The 18868-nt window shown below is 42.8% G+C and overlaps 1 long non-coding RNA gene across 1 annotated transcript; it reads right to left on the bottom strand.

Annotated features, from left to right (window-relative positions):
* Positions 1-6914: 6914 nt before the first annotated feature.
* On the bottom strand, positions 6915-12265 carry LOC118160238. Its single transcript, XR_004747374.1, has 3 exons — positions 12001-12265; positions 8647-8705; positions 6915-7031 (listed from the first exon to the last, which is right to left on the bottom strand). It is a non-coding gene; the product is annotated as an uncharacterized LOC118160238 (long non-coding RNA).
* Between the last annotated feature and the right edge of the window lie 6603 nt (positions 12266-18868).

Here is an 18868-nt window from a genome sequence, read left to right as displayed (position 1 = left end):
GGGAAATGAAGGACTTGGGAAGCCCATCTACCAGTGCAGACAGAGGCAAAGAAGTTGCTGAGTACCTCAGCCTTCTCCATGTCTGTCGTTACCAACTACTCAGATATAGAAACTCACTCTTAATATAAGAAATTAGCCACCTATAATCACTTACACACTATTATTTTCACCCCTCAGTCCATTTTGACAAATGTTAAAGGTGCATGGTGGCCCTTGGGGACTCCTCCTGTCACCCCAGTGCAGCAGCCCAAACAAAGCTGGGTCCTCTCTTGTGCTCTTCCTCAAGGCTCCGTGCAGAAGAGACGCCACCTCCCGCACAAGGGCTGGGGGGTGGGGAAGAAGCACTCATACAACCCCTGAGAATCAGCAACAGAGTTCTTTATTGCCGGGATATCTTGCAGGTGAGCCTGTGGGATGTCTGTGGTGTTTGGTGGCTCCAAGCTAATGCTTGGGATGGAGCCTGAGCGACAAGCACGGAGCTCACCGGGCATTCCTGCGAGTTGGTGCACCCTGATGGCAGGTAGAAAAGACGTGCCGGAGTAGTCCCAGGTCTGTTCTGGCGAGGTGGATCCACCTCCATTGCTACCTCCACATCTTCTTGTGGATTCAGCTCCATGGGCTCCATGGTGTTTGGCAGAAGGATAAGCCAGTCCTTGCCTGGGACTGCCCAGACGGGATGCCTTCCATCCTGAATGTTTTCAGGCCAGGGTGCCGAACCAGGGGGTCATCCAGTTCCACCCTTAAGTCCCATGCCACTGTCTGGTTGATTTTCATGCATGGGTTTGATGCTGCTGTCTGTTATATGGCCATGCCTGGGTACCGCACTGTGTTCCGGATTATGGGCATGCCTCTGCTCCCCAGGGCTGTCTGCCTGATGCTCCTGCTTTTGCCCCACACCACCATTGTGCCACTGGTTAGGCCCAGGCCCCCTGTCGCTGTATGGCTGAGGGGGCGGCCTGTTCACTGGTGGTGCCAGTGGTACCGCCTGTATGTGTCTGTGGGCCGTGCACCAGAGGTGCCCTGAGCACTGGTGTCAGTTGTGCTGCAGGTGTGATCCCTCAGCCCACAACACTTCTCGTTAGGTGCACTCCTGCTTGGTGCTTCCTTGGGCTGCATTGCTGTCCTCACACCGAGGAGGCCTGCCGCTCGCCTCGCTGCTTCGGCTCTTCTTCCTGCCACACAAGCCGGCTGTCAGAGTGCCCAGAAGCTCAGCGAGGGGTGGGCCAGCTGCAGGGGTCCTGTTTTATAGGGCCCAGAGCAAAGGCGGGGCAGTGGTGGCCACTGTGACCTCAGCAAGCCTCTGTGATGGAGTGGCCCACGCGTGGCCAAAGGCGGCTGTGTTGGGAGCAGCCTGGAAGATGCCCTCACGTGGAAGAAGGAGAGGGGTTGGAGGGGCTGAGGGACTCTTTTCTGGGGCTGGCTCCCCCAGGCCATTTGGCTTGCCAGAGAGAAAGGCTGCACCTCTGCCACTGGGACTGCCCTGCACTTCCCATCCTGTGCTCTGGGTATATTTTTAACACCATTTTTTAGGTAATTAAAATTAATTTACAGAAAATAACAGAAGCAAGGTGCATCTTCAGCCCTAATTCCCATGTGTGCTTTCTGAGTGAAAAATTTCTTCCTCACATCTAATCTAAATATCCCCTCCATTTGTTCAAAGCCATTACTCCTTGTTCCACCGCTACACTCCTTGATAGAGTCCCTCACCAGCTTTCTTTTAGGCCACTTTTATGGGTTAGGTTAGGTGGCAAAACTACAGGACCTTGCAAATTGCAGCCTGATCTACCTTGTTCCACATGCTCCACATGCCTTTTTCCAGCTCAGGCTCTAGCCTCTTATCAGTGTAACATAGAATCATAGAAACATTCAGGTTGGAAAAGACCTCCAAGATCATTTGGTCCAGCCATCACCCTACCACCAATGTCACCCACTACACCATGTCCCTAAGCACCACGTCCAACCTTTCCTTGAACACCACTAGGGACAGCGTCTACCACGATCCCCAGTACCTTTTCTGCAAACATCACTTCCAGCCATCTGGCTTCCAGCATCTACTAGTACATGAGATTTCTCCTCTCCAGGTACAGGTCTCAGCATTTGCTTTTGTTGAACTGCATGATGTTCCTGTCAGCTCATTTCTGCAGCCTGCCATACTGAGATTATTTAATTTCCATAATGATTCAAATTTATTTTTAAATTATTATTGCTGAAGAGTCACTGCAAAACACATGAATTGCTTAACATGCTTTAAAGCTCTCTCTTAGTTACAAGAAAATGTCTTAAATGCTTCTAACATTTTACTGTTATTATGTAAGATATGTGAACATGAAGGCAGGTATCATCAGTCTTCAATACTTATTTTGAAGAATTAATTTAAGAAGTCTTTAAGACTTTGCTCAAACACTAACTGGGGTGTCCTGGTCATATCAAACAGAACTGGATGCCTATTTTTAGCCAGTGGAGCCAAGCAGGCAGCCTCACTTGATCATTTGAATCACTCTCTGGACTTTCTTGATGGTACTAAGTTTACCAAGTCAACAAAGACCCTGACAGTTGTCTTCAGTAAGCAGACGAATCCCAGTTCATCTACTTTTCATAGAAGTTTCGTCAGACTTTCGTTCCTAAAAGTCAAATACCAAACCATTAAAGAGAATAATACTTTTGTCCTACCCTTCACAGGGAGCAAGCTGGAAGAATCTGGTTTTGGGTACAGTGTTCCTTCTTTGGCTTCATTTTATGGCTCTGCTACTGTTGACAGATGGGAAATATTAACTTCTGTTAAGTCTTTTCCCCCATTACCTCTAAGCACTATAGAGACAGGGATAGATAATCCTGCCTTTCTTCAGTCCCAGAAACAGAGACACCAGGACATGTTCCCAGGTACATGGAATATCTGTGCAAAATTGAGAACAAGACCTCAAAATTCTCAGCATATCCACTCATCAAGTCTTGCTGACCTGTGATACATTTTAACTGCAAGCTAAACTTTTTGCTGATCTAATTGAAATCTACATTAATATGCTGTGCAACAAAACCCAGGAGCAATAAATAAATAAAAGATTCAGGAAGAGGAGAGGTGTTAACCTACTGCATAAGTATTCAAAGTATCACTGCTGTCTTGCACTTCTCCTCAGGGATTGTAGCTCTAGAAACTTTGCTCACAAAATGTTTGGGACCTCATAATGTGAAATGGAAAAGCCTTGGTGCCGCCTTTTCCTCTTTCATTTACTGATCACATTGTGTGACACCCAAAGGGACCACAATGAGGAAGGAAGATACCAGCCTTACTGTTATGGTTAAAGCATTCATGTTAGGCACAATCATGGTGGGGCAAAAGTACAAAAAATGGAGGCTTCCAGCCAAGCAAAATATATCATAGAGTACTGAGAAATTGTAAGTCATGTGATGTATGATCCAGCATCACCCAGCTTTCTCACTTCCAAATGGCAGTGAGATCTGAAAATTGCCCACTTTCACATCATTTACTGAGGGTTAACAAAAAGATCTATTCTCTCTCACATTGTGCTCCCTAGAGAATTTATTTCTAATTCATGTGGTTTCGCTATTGTGGTCTTTCTCTGTTTTCAGAAATGTCCCTGGAAAAACGTCTGCTTTCCCCAGATGCCTGTTAATTGTGCACAGTTTACTATGAAATGATTGTTTTTTTCTTCTTAATGACTTATCTTGCAAATCAGACAGGGATTGGCTCATCTATCTGAGCTCACACTTTCTCGCACATTAACAACAGTGCAGAAGGAAGCTAAATTATGCCCACAGTTGCAGGCAGTCATGGTCTTCCAGCTAATCTGAGAGTAATGTCCCTGGAATCCCATTATCTTGAGTAGTAGAGATTAGGCTGAATTAAGCAGCTATTTTCCACCAGTGATATAGAATTGAATCGAGCTCCGCCTCAAACATTTACTGAATTTACAGAACTAATACATAGTATTAGAAGCTTTCCAACACAGCCCAGTTTTAGGGTTTCAATGAAGAATTAATTTTCTTGACTACAGTTACAGAGTACATGTGCAGTCAAAAAGTGAGATGCTGAGGGCAACAGAAGGAGGCAAATTTCATCCACATCAAACTTTGGCAGTACAGAACTATTCATTTTAAAAATGGTATATATAAACAAGCACCAAACAGATAAAAACTAACCATGAACATGTCCAGAAAATGAACTCTAACCATCAGAACAATGAGGCCTTGGAACAGTTTTTTTTTCTAGGAATATCAGGTGGTATTAAGTCAGAGTAGCCCACATGTAACCCTGGTCCTTTGTGAGGGCCACAAGAGCAGTGTGTTCCTGTCTGCCCAGCGATGGACAACCTCTGGAGGTGACTCCAGATGCGAAGGATGCCTCCACAAGAATCTGCATACACAGAAGAGACTGCAGGCTTTCTGCCTCCCCACCACCTGCCTGCATTTCTCAGCCTGGTCTCCTGGAACATCCTTAGAGCTGCTCCTTACTAAATTCTTCTTTTGTAATTAAAGTGATGGGGCTGGTAATTTGTACTCCTAGAATGTGGATTCCGATTAAGTTGGAAAAGGAAAATTAAAGTAACTACAATTGATGTGAAATCAAAAAGAGTCTGATTAGCAGAACCTAAAAAGTATGAAATTTATTTTGACATTTCTGCATGTATACAAAAGGTACTAAAGTATCTCTACAAATCTCTAATTGCTGCTATCACAGAGAAAAACTCACTCACACGCGATCAAGAAAATTGTATTGGTTGTCAACTTGGTATTCAGACATATGCAGATTAATTTGACCAAAAGTTTTCAGTTTCCTCTCATCTCATTGCTTCCTTTAAATGTAAATTCATTTCAATGCCTCCTCACTGTAAGACCCTACAGTTTTTATGGTAAGATCTCTGGCTACACCCCAGGGACCCGTCAGTCTGCTCAGGGCTTTCCAAAGTTAGGCACAACATATGTTGTACCAAGACGTGTTCAATAGCTCAATTAATCTATCACTCATGTTAAACTGAGGTACCTGAGCATGAATGACTGGGTGTCCCAAGAAGAACACTTCATATCAGAGAAGTATAACCATAATTTTTTTTTTTTTTTTTTCTGGAGTTAAAATTGTCCATTTGTTTTTGTTACATGTGGAAAAACTTAAGTGCATTCTGAGTTTAAAATACCACCCCTACTACTGCTACCACAGATAAAAATTGCTTTCACTGAGACGTCAGGATGTCTTGTGGAAGGGAAGAAAAAATCTGAAAGACCCCAAAATAGTAGAAGTTTGTAAGCTGTGAGACCCCTGTCTCTTTAAGGTGCTCTGTGAAAGCTCAGAAAGCTCCTTCCCAAATTAATTTTGCATACTTCTAAAGGCCACTGATGGATGTGAACACTGATGTTTACTTTGGCAGAGGCAGGTGAAGGATCATGCATGAAGTCTTACTGGAGCTGGCTGTGGGCTGTGTGGTCTAACCGAGCTATTAAAATACCTAGATAGTGCATTCAGTGCAATGTGTACAATTACCTCATCTTCTTACCAGCTCGTAATCTTGAGACTTTCCTACAACAGAATCTCTGTTCTGGCTTTTGAACACAACCAAATAGCAACAATTCTTCAAAAGGCGCATTAGGTTGCTTGGAATAGCTTCAGTGTTGTGGCATTGCTTTCACACTGAGAAATCAATGAAGTCTTTCCAAACACCCATAAATCATCTTGAAATATTTCTTAATAATTTCAATTCATGCCCAGCTCTGCTGAAGTCAACAGCATTAAACAGGGCTGGCTTTATGGCAGAGCTCAGCAAAGAAGAATAGAGCTGAGGGGGAGATATGGGAAGAACATTAGAGACCTGAGCATTGCTCACAGGCACACAATGACACTGGGACAATCCAGAAGAAAACCTTCAGCAGAAAGTAAATTTACATTAAAAAAAAAAAAAAATCCTGAAGTTTTACCAGCAGAGGGAAACAGAGCACCTTGGCTGCAACCTGCTCAGAGAGGCAGGACTGTGGCATCTCCAGTTTCCCTTTTCTTTAATAATGATCCTGAGTTTCCCTTCTCCTGCCTCTTTTTTTCTGGTGGTCTCACAGGTTGACCCCTTGCTTCCTGCAGCCCTACACCAAGTGCAGGTGGCCCCTTGTCCAGGAGGTGGTGAGGTCCTGGCAATGGGTCACCCACCTACTCCATCTCAGGGCACCTTCAGCTTCTTGCTGTCCCAGCTTCTCTCTTCCCAAAAATGGGGTAGTATTTGCCCTTGGTATACAAATGAAAACTTCAAAGTCTGTTTCATAAAGTTAGGTTGAGAAATCTTCATTAAAGCTTCTACTTACAAGTCACTCAGTCTACAAAATTGTTACATACCTCTGACATAATGGAATTTGTGGCTTAGCACTTCTGAAAATCAGGCCCCTGAAGATGTCCTTCAGCACTTGCATTTAGCACTAAGATCCTGGCTGGAGGGGTGGAGTTGTTTTGCGGGGGTTGATTTGTTTTCCTGAGTCCATTAAGAAATATCTGATTACTTTTATAGGCAAATTATGTGGGTTTTTTGTTTGTTTTGTTTTGTTTGTTTGTTTTTCCAGTTTTCAGACTGCCTATCTCAGAGTTATGACTGTGGTATACACATTTAGAAAAAAATGTGTCTGTATTTTGTATGGTACAAATAGAATAACAATTCCCTGAAAGCAATAAGATCATAACATTTCAAAGAATATATATATATATATAAATCCCTGCTTTCCCAAGGATGGGTCTTATATTTGGAAGCTGGAGAGCGAATTACATGATCAGAGAGATTTTCTACTCAGGCAAATGTGTGTGAGACCTCTGCACACAATCCCAGCTTTCCGTTGTCTATCCCACATTCTGCAGTGCCACCTTCACATCCCCCAAAATAGACTCCCATTCACAGTGGTAAAGAAGGAAAGCCAGCAAACTGTTTTGGATCTGCCTTTATTTGCCAAGCAGATATACAGAATGATACTGAATGATACTGAAGAGCTTTCTTGGATCCCACAACTGAGAGGATGCCTGGAATCAACCCAAAAATGTGACCCATGGTCTGCATAAACAAATGCAGAAGTTCATATTTTAAGTCCACTTAACCACTGGCTTACAGCATATAGTAACCCCAAAGTGTGAGTTAGTGGAGTTTTCACAGAACCATTTTTTTCTGTTGTGTAGCCCCATGTCTATTAACATGGTCTTCTTGAGAGAGTTAATACTCTATTACAATTCAAAAGCCATTAAAAAATGTATCTCATTAACAGGGTTATGATTACTCAGATGAGATCAATAGGCAAAGTCGATTTTTCCAAGAATTGAGGTCACCTGGGGGTTTAGCCTTACCACTGAAAAGTTTTCTTGCATTGAAAAACTGGTCTTACAGGGGAATGATGGTAAGTTAATGAAAATGAGCAAGCCTGAAAGTGTTGCACAGGATAAGTATATTTTTTTCAATTGCATTTTTATATGCTTATCAGGAGAAGACATAGGTGTAGCACCACATCTTTATTTCATAGGTACCAATTGTTATTTTTCTTCTTTCACATAAACTACATAATTAACATAATCATTGCTTATCACGAAAATTTCATAGTTGGCTAGAAAAATGCAGAGCAAATGACACAGGACATTAAATTATCAGCATCATTTGTTTTGAAGTCAGGACGTACAAAAGATTATTTTAAAATCTGCATTTCTGTAAGTTTTCACTGATTTTGTTCTGTTGTTTTTTAATACCAGCCTTTGCAGGAGGGATAGAGAGAAATTGTCACAAGCTTTTTTCAGACTGGACTATGCAAGTAAAATGCAACAGGTAGGATTATATTAAATTGACTCAACCATCAAACATTTTCTTCTCATTGTTATCTTTTATGGTGACAGGATTGCTTCTTTGAATCATTTTTGCTTTTTTTTTTTTAAGGAGAAAAAAGGAAAGCTTTCCTTTCCTTTCCTTTCCTTTCCTTTCCTTTCCTTTCCTTTCCTTTCCTTTCCTTTCCTTTCCTTTCCTTTCCTCTCTATTTTTTTTTCCCCTAATGAGTAGTGGGATTAAATAAAAATGAATCTGCTATTGACAGGGTCAGCTGTTACACAGTACAAATCAGCTCCCCCAAATCATAATATTGTATCAAAAATATTTCATTCCAAATCATGTAATCAAAAGATCTATTTTCTTCTTACACTATTTGGATCATGCTTTCAGATTTTTCCTCATAACTACATACACAAGAAACTTGAGTTCTAATAGAAGGCATTTTTTTTTTTCTGTTTATCTCTAGGGAATGAATACCTAGTACAGGAAGTCCTGAGATTTGGGAACGCAAAGTAACAATGTTATCTAGATTTTCAGAAGCAGGTGGGTAAAACTGGACCTCATCAAATGCCTTTTATTTAGCCACGTTGCTCTTGTAATGATAATTTACAAAGAATCGTACCATTAAATGATTTCCTAAGTGTCTCCATTTCTGTGTGAGTTTAAATGAGGGGAGACTTACATAAGAGAAACTTAATTATATCTTGTTTTCTCTTTCAGAAGATGTTCTCTCCATGTTAAAAAACAATGACAACAAAAACCCTACTTAAAACCAGAAGGAAAAAAAAAAAAGTTCAGTTCCAAAATAATAGCTGATAGCAGTAGATAATGGTGCTGTGTTTAATGGGGATGTAATACTCACCAGCCATGGTGAGTATGAAGACTACGGAGAAACCATCCTAAGCAGCCCATCGGCATGCTCTACAAACATCAAAATGAAAAATGACTCCTTAGAAACTATGTATTTTCTCTTCCACATATTTTCTACTTGTATTTAAACTCTTCCAAGTGAAAATGAAGAGCTCAGTTGGTGTGAACTGCCCCAGCAGGACATGCCACGTTGATCATTTACCTACGGTAACGCTACTTCCATTTACCTGTAGTTGTCATAAATGCTGACTACTGGACCTGAAGCTATTTCACACATTTTTTGCCAGATATTTTCCACATGATCTTAAGATTTAAGCAAACAGTAGTTCAATCCCTTTGAAATCCAAATAAAGTGCAAAAATACACTTCATATTTCACTTACCTGATTTATATTCCAAGTGGCTATTCGCTGGATGATGTGCTTTCCTATGGAAACAGGCTTCAACAAAAATGTACCTTGCAATGGCCTAGCGAAAAACATCTAGGATCTTTGCAAATGTTTTCACACATTCTTCGAGTGCTTTTAGCTTGTAAATTATTCAGGTAGAAACATTATAATGCATATGATCACACTGAAGAGCTGGAAAATGAAGAGTGCTGCACCGGGATTGAAGGAAAGCGTGCATAAGAGGCTTTGTAACTAGCTTTCTCTTTCTCTCAGAACACCAAATCTGCAAGGATTTTTTTGATGTTTACAGGAAAAGAAATTGCTTTTGGGTGCTTTGCTTGAAACAGAGCACTCTCATCACCCTGCCATGCCATTGAAGCATTGTAGCAACAGACAAATACAGCTCCTAGTGGATGCTTCTGCGGTTTTATGCTATTCGGTTCACTTCATGACACTAAGAAGTTTAATATTGGACCAACTTTCTGCTCTCTTACTTTGATATTAAAGCAACTCCACAGAAGTACTCATACAGATATTTAAATCTACTAACTGGAGTGATATTTCAGTGCCAAGGTCAGAATGATGTTTTTTTAACCTGACAATAACTAATGATCAGTTTTTTTGCACCTCCTGCTCTTGAGCTTAATTAGTCTGCTCTGAAGCAGGGATTAATGCCTCTCTTTTGGATACTTACAAAAATATTTTATATTATTTCTTAAGAACTAGGCTTAATGCCATGAATTAAACACCACTGCGAGTTTTTTGCAATATTATACATAAATAAAAGTGGATAAACAAGGCAACAGATCTGTCTTAGAAGGTGCCAATTTTTAGTATATAAAAAACGTTGAAACATGGACTTTCATATCATGACAGAACTAGATTTGAAGGCAGCTGTCCGGGAAGTTTCCTCATTCTTTATAGGGCAAAATGGATCCTTAACCTCCCATCCTGGCAGATAAGAGGTAGCTTTCAGTGGGATGTTTTTTTACATGTGCTATATCTATATATAATGTAGATGTTTTGTTTCAGACTGTGGCAGAGAAGTCCAGGCAGATGAGCTCTGATAGAGGAGGACATACCCAACTCTAACTTCACTTCTGTTGGACTCTTCTGCCATACACCAGCCTTAGAAGACAGGAACATGCTCCATGCTCTACCCACCCAGGAGAAGTAAAAAAAAACCCTAAACCACTGATAAGTGAGGCATGAACACATGTCCATCATGTGATGATTCTCCGCTGCATGGTGTTGATATCCAAGTAAATAGCACAGCAGGTTTGTGGTTAACATCTTAATTCTCTACAACTATTTGCTCAATGACTGTGGAATAAGTTTCTCATCTTGTTGACCTTCTTCGTGCCCCTGAAAACTCCACTTGGTACAACAGGAATTCAGTGTATTTGCAAACTGAGGTAGAGCAGAGCAAGGGCTATCAGCTGAAATCCTAGGGTCACAGATTTGGCATTAGGGCTCATTTTGAATGTTTATAGTTTAGTAACAAAATGACCCAGCAGGTGTCATGTTTTTAGTACGATATGTCACACATTAAAACAGGGAAATGTTTGCTAACCGTTAGTGAATGACTGATGACAGTACGTCTTAGAACAGCTGTTAAGTAAAAGGTAATGAACCTGTTCTTAAGATTTTTGTAGTTAGTTTCTTTACAAAGAAGATTGTTTAACCATAGGCAGGAAATGGGCTTGCAAGCTCAGGCTAGAGGTATATTGAGGCACAAAAACTCTGAATTCAGAGTCTTCTGTTAAAAGTTGCAGGATTCAAGGAAATTAATACATATTCATCTAAATAAATAAATAAACCAACACAAAAATACAGGTAACCCTCCAGAGCATTTGCACTCCTGCTCCATATATACTGGATGCATGGAGAAGTAACTAAGGCGTATCCTAACAGCACAAGATGTCTCTCTTAGAGATTTACCAATTAATTTAATGCAACATTTGTGTGCCATGCCGGGGCAGAGAGGTGGTCGTGGTGCAGGGCCATGCAGTCTCCCCTTCCTGTGTGATGCTGAGAGATAAGGGAGATACTCAGATTAGAAGTGTTTGACCCTGGCAGGTAAGAGAGATGGTTCTGCCCTCCCATTCCCACCACATACCCACATTGACTTCAAGCTCTCCTTCTTCTCTTACTTGCTTCACAAACTGAATGTAAACGGGTGCAGATTCAGCCCTGGAGCGCCTCTTTTGTTGGCAGGGATCATCATTGCTCAGCAGCTGTTTATGGCTGTCAAGGAATCAAAGCCACTGCTCTTGCTCTCCAGAAACTGAAATTTCCCTCTCCCATGAAGATGCTCTGTTGAGGAGCCTTGCACATTCACTTCTCTGCATGTGCATTTTTGCATATAAATGCAGGTTCTGCAGCAAATGATGTTTTTGGAATGGTTTTGTTAGACCAGCTGCTGTTTCGGAGCTCCTATTCTCACAGATAGCTTCTCCCTAGAGCGTCGGTTGCCACAAGAATGCTTGCTCTAGTTTCTAAGAAAAACTGCTGAAAAGCTGCACATTGCTCATGGGTGAGGGAGGAGGCTGCAAGGGAAGGAATAAACGCTTGGCACGGATAAGTGGTGGCAGGCAGTGTACAGAGCTGACACTGGTCCTTGTGACCCATTTGTCTTCTGTGATATCAGTTCCCTGTAGAAGGCTTACCCAATTTTATAAATTCAGAAAAAACGACTAAATGTTAAGATAGTTTATGATAGTAATATTGAAGTGAGGGAACAGTGCTTTATGGGTCATAATTACAGACTCCAGTCACCCTCAGTTATCAGAATCATTTAGAAAACTGTGTCCTCATCCCTAACCTCATCCATGGGCAACATGCTGCTGTGTGCCCCCAGCAGCTATTGCTAAGAAAGCAAGCTCTGACAGGCCCGTATAGGAGGAGTGCACGGGGCACAGGGAGTGACCAGGCGGTAGGAGGACATCAGACACGCACCTTGTTGGCACACCCCCTGATGGGAGCAGCCATAAACGTGACCCATAAAGGCTTCCTCAAAGTGCAGCTGGGTGCCTGAGAACCAGAGACCTCCTGGAGGTACCACTGATAAGGGAAAAAACAAGGAACTTATTGTTGGGAGGTGTGAAAATAGTTTGGAAGAAGGAAAACATCCTCAGAAAGTAGGAATCATCAACTGCTATTAGATGTTCTACCTGAATGAAAAGGGAATAGTCTGGGAAAAGTACAGTTCTGTGTGAGAGAATAGGAAACATAATCTATTGCTTACCTCAGGAGAGAAATAGAAATTAGCAGCATCCACTGGCTGCTACAGGAGATGGTGTCCTATGCTGTCTAATGTCTCAGTGACATAAAAATGATTCATTTTCTATCCAAAATGAAGCCTCTCCCCCTGAGAACTTCCTCTGCTTCACAAATTTTTCATTTTTACTACAAGTTACCTTTCACAAATTGAACCTTCACCTGGCTGACCCTGAACTCCGTGATGTGCATCATCTTCAAAGTGAGACTTTGTTATTTTATTGGTCCCCTTCCTGAGCCCGCTGCTGGGGTCAGTCCTCATTGACCTTTTCCTGAGGTCAGTTTGACCTCACTTCTGGGATCATTTTGATAGCACTTGGCACCTGTAGCACTTTGAAATATATATATATATATATATATACATATGCATATAAGTAATCCATCATAAATATTTTTGCTACTTCACTAGTGATAAAGTTTGCAGCAACCTGTACTATTTATATATATATATACTTGGTACTATTTACAGATAGCTGCTACTATTGATAATACAGATATATAGTTTCATTCCTAGTAATAATTCAGAATAGTTTGATATCTACTTGCTTTGTCAATCATAGGTATACTTGATGGTTGGAATTTGTGGTAACCTGTGATGGAGAAATTTAGGAAATAGAGCTTCTGTGCCCTTGCATATTACAGCATCCTGCAAACCCTGTTGTATACCTGTAGGCTGGGTAATCTTTTAGGTCATGACATCCCAAGGTGTCCACACCTGGAGCTGAATCTGGTCCCTTTCTGCCCATTTCTGAGGCTCAGCAGATTTACCATGCCACAGAGCCTGGACTGTGTGGCCAACATGTCCTTAGCTGCTGTCAGCAGACATTTCCCCTCCACTTTTCTGCTTTTAACTTCCCTGTCCACTGCAATAAAGAAGCAGAGAAGTGCACTCATCCCTCCTCTCCTGCCTTGTTTTATCTTGTAAGCTTTTTGTGGCACTTAAGGCAGTGGAGTAAAGCATCCAATTAAAGAGAAAATACAAGCACCTGGTACCGCTCTATCTTGGCTACAGCAGTCTCTGGTAACTGGCTTCTCCCTGGATGTGACACAAATTCCAGTTTGAAGGGAAAAGAGCTTAGGACTCTAGAATTTTTGGCCTGCTTGTAGCTTTGTGCATGTATTTCACGCTACCAGCTCAACGTGGCAGTCATGTACAGCCTCCCCCCATCTCCTCCCCCGCTGCTGCTGTGTTAGGAGAAATAATTCTTACTCTGTGGCTGCAAAAGATAACAAAAAAAAATTTCAGGAATGCATAAACCAGGCACCTCCTCACCATTCCAAGCCCACATATGTGGACAAGCCACGACATTGTGCTGCAGGATGATCTCATGGGTGACCTGCAATACCACCTGCCATATGGATCACTGCTCCATCGCACCATTTCGTAAGATGCTCACAGGCAGGATTTACAGGAGGCAGGGATCGTTAGTGCTCTGCCAGTCATAATCTCTGCTCAAGCGTGTATCAGCAATGGCTTTTTTTTCTTATTTTTTTTTCTTATATTTTTTTTCTTTTTTCTTTTTTTTTTTCTGCATGCTGAAGCCTGGAAGAAACAAGTTGTTTTCTGATTATAGGGATCTGAGCTACATGCATATTATTCTCCGTTACACAATGTGTTTGATTACTAACATCCTGGAAATCGCAGACTTTTCTTCTGGCAAAACCAATTATTTTCTGTAATCTCACAGCATGAGCATCATTGTCGTCTGAAAATGACTTTTCCAGGATTGAATTTTATACCACAGTTTTCTCCTTCCCTTAAATCTTCTTTTATCTGTGTTTTTCACAGATTCAGCTAAGGCACATGCTGGAAAGCCCCAGCCAGGGCATTGGTTTGTTGCTCGCAGTATTAAGTGTGTTCCTGTTAACAGGAACTGCTGTGACAAGCAGGAGCCCTGACTCTGAACCAGCTTCCCACAGAGACAGTGACTCCACAAACCCAGAAAGTGATGAGCTACACCATGGGAGTTTACAGCTGAAGAATAGGTAATAGGTATATATGAAACACATGAATACAAGCAAGTATAGGTAATGTGGTAAAGGAGGAAATATAAATAAGGCAATTCTAGTGAACACCACAGGGAGTGTTCTTGGCACATCGGCAGCCTAACATTTTAGTCCACCTTTTTTTTCAACTGGTCGGGGTTGTAGGGGGAAGGTAATACTGGTTTGTAAGGGTAGTACTGGTTTGCAACAAGACATGAGCTCTTTGGACATAATGACCTTTTTTGTGCCCTTGCTGTGTAGTCACGAATGCTAAACATTCAAAAGAAGAGCAAGAAAGTCTCTCTGGGGGCATTAACGGGGAACTTTACCCCTGTGGGAATGATGGCAAAGAGGGGATAGTCAGATGAAGAGAGCTGGTATCTGAGTAAAGCCTGCAGGATCATATACAGCCATGACTTGTGGCATGGGACTTTTAGGTAGGACATAACAGGCTTACCAGTAGTGCAACATTTACTGGAGCAGTTATGCAGAGAGGGGAATCCCCATCCTTGGAGATTTTCAAGACTTGGCTAGACAACGCCAAGGCTGGCATGGCCTAGCTTTGGTAATAGTCTTGCTTTGAGCAGGAGGTTGGACTAGAGACCTCCAGAGGTCCCTACCAGCCAACATATCCATGGCTGCAGCCATGCTCTGCTTGCACCCAGAGCTTCAAGTGACTTTGCTGAGGAAACATGAATACTGCAGTAGCACTGGCTGCTGACGTAGGATATGATCTGCCTCACTGCCCCCTTCCAAAAGCAGTGGTGTTTTCTCTCTCTTCTCTCATATCTCTAGTGCTGAATAAATGAAGGGTAGGGACTGATCCCTGTCTCCACGACCAAAGGGCACAGGCAGTATCCTATTGCTGCTACTTTGAACTTGTTTCTTCTGAAGCAGGCTGGCTGCTTATCTGCTACATAGCACTGAGCCACAAACCTCATCAGGACTCCGTGCAATGCCCCTAGGCCACAAGACATGGTTATTGTTTCTGGGAGATTTTTCCAGTTGAAAGTGTACGAAATAACATGAAGGCAGTGTTGCAGCACACGGTGTGCTCTGCATGTCCTGCAGTGTGCAAGAGGGCACGTGGGGTTATGTGGGGTGCAAAGCCTGCTAAGAGGGTGCTGAAGGATTATAAAGGAAAGCAAGATGTCTGTGTCCCCTTTTGGAAATGGTCCTCTTTTGGACTGTCCCCAGACATCATCTGGGAAAGAGCTGGCTGTAGTGGTCCAGATCAGAGCCAGGAGACAGTGGTGGAGCAGAGGGGCCATCAGAGAACTTTCCTGATGGAGCTCCCTCTGCCCTTCCAGAGAGATGAAGTATATTAAACCTTTCCCTAAGTGTCTTTCTTTACCCATCTGCAGTAAGATGTTAGGTTCCTACCACTACTATTGGCACTGCCGGTGACACCTCCCCAGGCTGGTGAGGGAGGCAGACTGGGAACCAGCCCAGGAGGCAGGCAACATGCTCCGGGCATGGGAGGAGGGAGGATGGGTCTCCTGTCCCAAAAATCTGGTGAAGGATGTGTGGGAAGGGTGGTGGAGGAGTAACTGCCTCAGGTTCATGGAAAACATATCAGTGTGCAAGTGTTCAGCATCCTGGTACAAAAAAGACAGGGATCTCCTGGAGAGTCCAGCAGAGGGCCACAAAAATGATAAGGGGCCTGGAGCATCTTTCCTATGAGGAAAAACTGAGAGACCTGGGCCTGTTTAGCCTTGTGAAGAGAAGACTGAGGGGGGATCTTATCAATGTTTATAGAGACCTTGTGTGGGAGACAGTGGGATTTGGCCAACCTCTTTTCAGTGGTTTGTAGGGACAGGACAAGGGGCAATGGCCACGAAATGGAGCACAGGAAGTTCTACACCAACATGAGAAATAACTTCTTCATGGTGAGGGTGCCAGAGCACTGGAACAGGCTGCCCAGGGAGGTTGTGGAGTCTCCTTCTCTGGAGATATTCAAGGCCCGTCTGGACGCCTACCTGGGCTCTAGGGAACCTGCTTTGGCAGGGGGGTTGGACCCGATGATCTCTGGAGGTCCCTTCCAAACCCTACAGTTCTGTGATGAGTTTGGCCTGCAAAGTTTCTGTCAGTAGCAGTTCGGGAGAACTTAATTACACAACGGTGTGGAAAAAAACAACCTGTTTATGACTTGCTGGATTACAGACATAGCTTTTCAGGTGGAAGGTAGAGTATGAGCTGGCCCAAAACATATCTGAGTGGCTTTCCAAGTCAAACTTCAAACAGTCCTAGCTCCTGGCTTTACAACGGGCAGATCTGATCTGGCAGAGAGCTCACACCTTCCGTCTTCATCCCATGAGCTGCCCAAACCAAAGCCTGCTGCCCAGGCAAGTCATTTCCAGACTCCTACCTGTGCCAGCCAGGCCACAAGCCAACAGTGAACCCATCACGTGTGGAGCTGAGAGAAAGCTCTCTTTCTCCTGACTGAACTAAGCCTCCAAGGGATGAAGGAGAAAATACAAGAATGTGTGGGTGGCAGGTAACACTTTCAGAAGGAGAATTGTGATGCTGGAGAGTACAGGATTGCCTGAAGCGAAGAAAAGCTAATAGGATGAGCAAGCTCTGGCAGCAGATAGACAGGTGTAGGATAAACACAGGATTGAGTTAACAGGAGGAAATTTATGTCCTTGAATGTAGGCTGATTTGTCTCCTGAGCAGGGCTGGGTGTCTGTGAGGACACAGCAACATGAACACAGGCAGTACTTAGGGCTGCATGCAGGACCTGGGCATGCATGCTGTGAATAACAGATTTCCACACGTCTGGGCACTCTGAATAAAGAAATGCCTTCTCTCTCATCAGCCTGTTGTTATTTGTTCACTTTCAGGAAAGCAGGACAGGGAGAGAAAAGGAGACTGGCGGCTGATATTGGTATTCAGGAGCTGAATGAGGATTTTAATGTATGCCTGCTAGTCAGGAGGCAAAATCCTCAATATAAATGCTAAGCGTTGCATGCTCTTATGATGATGACTGCATGAATATGCATTGTCTCTGCTGGCATGTGGAGTCTGTCTGATCGTCCTTGTGCTTTGTCACAGTCTGGACGTGCAAGAGAGAGCTGTCAGGGAGCCAGCTGTGACTCCACCAGCAAGACAAACAGCCAGTGCTGGGATGGCTATAAAATGGGCTTAACACAGAGCTAAAGGCAAGTCTGGCTGAGAGCTCCCAGTGCAGGGGAGACACCCTTCCCTCCCCAAGCACTGGTAAAAAGGAACCTTTTGTCCCTTCCCACATGGTGATGGGGACAAAAAGGGCTAGGAAGAGCAGCTGGGGAACCAGTTGGAGGTCTCGCCAGCAGAAACCATGGTTGGAGCTGGGGGAGCTGGGATCTCTGGTCATTCGGAAATGTCCATACAACTCTTTGGACTGCCTCTGGAGGAGGAAGGGTTCAAAGCAGACTTGCATCTACACCTCCTCGATTCCATTCCCAAAGTTTTTATGTGGTTAATATAAATGTGTGGCTGGTCCATTTGCTGTTCTCACACTGCCAGCTTTCTTTAAGAATGTGCCCAGAGTCCAGTTCACCCAGTCAGGCCCTGGCTCTAGTGCCAATAGTACCACCCGGAGTAAGTACACTGATAAAAACGTGAACTGCTGCTTGTTCCATCACTTACCGTCACAGTACCTTCTTGGTTATTGCTGCTCAAGGAACATTATCCATGCTGTAAATTATTGACAAATGCAGCTCTCTGGAAATTCAAAACTGTTGTCTGTCATTCTGCTGAATAAATAATGGTATTTGGAGCACTTGCAGCAAACATCGTGTCTCCCTGATCCAAAAAAAAAGGAGGGGAAAAATAGACACATGTACTTTCCCTGGATGACTTCAAAGGCAGAAAAAAATATTTTGCTTCTCAAGATCCACACTTGATTTTACTAGGAATTACATACAAAATAAGGGATGTAGAGAGCTCCCAGCAGCTATCAGAAGACCCTTAGCTTGCAATGAGAAGGCACTGCTCCCTTCATAGTGTTGAGTCCTCATTTATCTTCGATAGTTGCAGGAAAGATTTTATTTAGGGGACTTGAATAGATGGTACCTTCTTTGCATAGATACAGTAAATTTGTTTAAGAAAATAATCTGACAGGAAAAGGCAAAAAGTGTCTGCTAATTAATTCACATCTGCCCCTTCTAGAAGCCTGCACTCCAGGCACCTAAATAATTCATTGCACAGCATTACTGCGTGTGACTAATAGCACTGTGGGTGATGCTTTTTTTTTTTTTTTTTTTTTTTTTTTTTTTTTTTTTTTTTAACACCTGCTTTCTTTTGTTACTTTGCAAAACTGAGCAACAAAAGAAGATCTTCAGAGTCTGAATTCTGCATTTCAGGTATAATTCTCAGGGAAATTTTTCTCTCTCATTGTGGCACTGATCAGAAAGATGCATGCTTGTATCACACACAAAAATGGCCAGAACCACATGTTGACTGGAGAAAAACATTGGAGCAGGGATAACATTTTGTATATGTTGTGCATTTTATTTTTATTTAATACTTCTAATCAGCACATTCTTCCCAGTGATCATCACATCTGATCAGCTTTGGG

The sequence above is a fragment of the Oxyura jamaicensis genome, chromosome 1 (genome assembly GCF_011077185.1).
Source record: "Oxyura jamaicensis isolate SHBP4307 breed ruddy duck chromosome 1, BPBGC_Ojam_1.0, whole genome shotgun sequence".
Lineage (NCBI taxonomy): Eukaryota > Metazoa > Chordata > Aves > Anseriformes > Anatidae > Oxyura > Oxyura jamaicensis.
The sequence above is the reverse complement of the archived record's forward strand: the minus strand, read 5'-3'. Positions and strand labels throughout refer to the sequence as shown.